Raw genomic sequence first — 2905 nt, 5'->3', positions numbered from 1 at the left:
GTGTTGGGGGAATAAAGATGAAAAAGTAATTAAAATATGATGAATGAAGGAGGGAGGGATGGAAGAAGAAAGCAAGGAAGGAAAGAAGGAAATAGGAATGATCAAGATTAATGGAGCTCTCTGAGTTCACTTTGCTATGGTTCAAGACCCTCAATAATCAACACATTTCAGGAATGCACCAAACAGACTTGAGAAAGCAATATACTACAGACTTTGATTTGTTAAATAACACCCCCCCCCCTTGCCCTCTGCCTCCAAGCATACTCCCTAGAGTATTACAGGCAGGGAAGACCTATCTATTGGAAAAAACCCCTAACACTTTTCCAGGGTAGAATTCTGGCTAGTCCATAAAGAATCTTTCTTTTAAGGGTTACAGGAAACTAGACACTGCAACTTTTATTTAGTATCGGCAGCGTTTATTTGGAGCAAATTCAGCTCCAGGAGCTGGACGGTTGAAAGCAGGAGGATTTCCACCAATTGCTCCAATTCCTTCCATTGTAGCAGCTTGGCCGAAACGTTCAGTTGTTGGTGGGGTCAATCCCAAAGTTCCATCTGGCATCATAGTGACAGGTCCTGGAGGAGCTGGGGTACCAGTTGGCACAGAAGCAGGGGGCATGGCACCTCTATTGTTTATGCCCATAGCACCTCCCATAGCCATTTGGCCCATCCGTATCTCTTGTTCTCTCACATCAGGGAAGGTTCCCTTGAGTCCTTCCTGCTGTCTCCACATCATTTCTTCTCGTTGCCACCGCATTTCTTCCTCACGGTGCCTGCGTTCCTCCTCCTGCCTGAGCTCTAGCTGCTTTCGTTTCTGAACCTCTTGGTTATGTAGCTCCTCCATTCTCTGAAGCTCTTCTTGACACCTCATCAAATCCTGCCTCATTAGCATAACCTGGTGCTCATGGCATGCTGCCTCCATCTCCATCTCCAGCTTTTCACGAGCCTCCTTGATGTTGCGGTCCACTTGATCCTGCTGTTGCTTCTCCATCTCAGTGAGTGCCTTCCAGCGCATGGCATACTCATACTCAAAGGACCCCCAGCTGTGCAAATCTGGGTGGCTGTTCTCGCTCCTTGTGAAATTGCTGTTTTTTTATAACCAGCTTCTCTGGAAGTCACTCCTCATCATCTAACTGGTCCATAGGTTCCACAGTCACAGGCCGAGGAAATGTGGTTAGCAAGAAGGAGCCTTCACTGCATCTGTCCAGAGATTTCCAAGCAGCTGGCTTCCCTGAAAACTCAACAATGCCTTTCCCTGAGGGCCTTCCTCGGTCATCCACAATGACCACAGCCCTCTTCACCTGGCCAAACACTGAAAAGGCTTCTTCCAGCAGTTCATTGGACACATACTGAGAAAGGTTGCGGACTGTAAGGGATGCACTATGACAGGCAAAGTGCACACGTAGCTGCTTTCCACGGAGTGGCATACTATCCAACCCCACTTTGGCAATTTCCTCTAGGGTTCATGTTTCCGAGCAAATAAAATCAAAGCCTTTATCCTTATGAATGAAAACCTCGCCTGCTTTCCCATATTTCTCAAAAACCTTCCTCATTTCCTCCTCAGTGATGTCAGGAGGAAGATTGCCCACAAAGAAACGGCTTCATTGGGTGAAAGTCTTCTCTTCTGGTTTCCTAAAGTTAGTCAGGTCAATGGTTAAACCTTCATTCTGGCTGCTGGCCTGCTGTCCATTTGCAGGTATTGGTGGGGGTGGTTGCTGCTGCTGATGGTGCTGCTGGTGGTGATGTTGATGGTGCTTCCTTGGAGAATGGGTCTGCTTCTCCAAGTTAAAGGTTTTATTGCTCTGCATGTTTGCACCCTTGACTTCGATTTGAGCACAGCAAAGTGTCTGTCTCCCAATCCTCTCTAACTCCGACTTCCTCTGCCCACAGTTCTTTGCTCAGAGTAATGGCGACACTGCATGGCCTCCACAGTCCCGAGAAAAGAGTGCACGACCTCCGGAAACGAGCCGACAGAGCTCTGTGCCTCCCAAGGGGGTCAATATTGGATTCCCGATTGGAACAAGTTCTTGAAGTCCAAAAAGCTTAAGCAATTACCCAGGATACAAAGAACCAAAAATTCAGCTTACTGCTTAACACTTTTTGTATCATTCAGAAAAAAAAATCATCAAGAGCAGAAGAGATTTTCATCAGGCAATCTTAAGCTGGCTTAGTCCCTCTACAATATCGGGATATTTGCATGTTTAAGAAATTGTCTTGGTTTTATGAATGATTTAAACTGAGATAGACAGTTAGTCTTTTTCAGTAAAGTAAATCTGGTTCTATAGCAATTCAAAAAGAATTTAATTTCAGAAAGAGACCTCTAGATAAATCAGCCACTAGGCCTTGAGATAGCAAATGTGCTTATCATGGTGCCATAAGTACCACCTGTCACAGTCGTATCACAGATGATAGCTATAAAATAAATACCACATGAAGTTAAAAAGAGCCATGGAGACAGACTGCATTGCTAAGACCTAATAACTAGTGCTAGTGAAATATTTTGTAGTATAAAGATGAAACTAATAACAGTCATTATGGATCAACACTGTTCCACTAAGGGACTCAGATTCCATTTGCTCTGAGGCTTGAAGAGTCTAATTTTATAGTTGGTAATTTTGTAGTTGCACAAGGTTTCTTTATGAAACTGTGTAGCAATATTTAGTGTTTACGAATCAAATATTGTATTTATTTGTTTCTCTCTCTTCTAGGGCAAATAAAGTTGCAACTGTTCTTACCAGGGAAGCCAAAGTGAGGGTTTTTAAGTGTGGTTTCTGTATTATCTCTTGAGGTTTGACAGTAAATATTCATTAGACATGTCAAACAAATTCATGGCTTGATACCCATGATTAATTCTAATCTCATGTTTCACATTGAAATCTCAGTGGGTTGCAGAGATCTATTAGAAGAG

At 43.7% G+C, this 2905-nt stretch overlaps 1 pseudogene; it reads right to left on the bottom strand.

The window, feature by feature from the left end:
* Positions 1–395: 395 nt before the first annotated feature.
* On the bottom strand, positions 396–1919 carry LOC130868042 (non-POU domain-containing octamer-binding protein-like; annotated as a pseudogene).
* Between the last annotated feature and the right edge of the window lie 986 nt (positions 1920–2905).

This window comes from Chionomys nivalis, chromosome X, assembly GCF_950005125.1.
Source record: "Chionomys nivalis chromosome X, mChiNiv1.1, whole genome shotgun sequence".
Taxonomy (NCBI): Eukaryota; Metazoa; Chordata; class Mammalia; order Rodentia; family Cricetidae; genus Chionomys; species Chionomys nivalis.
The sequence above is the reverse complement of the archived record's forward strand: the minus strand, read 5'-3'. Positions and strand labels throughout refer to the sequence as shown.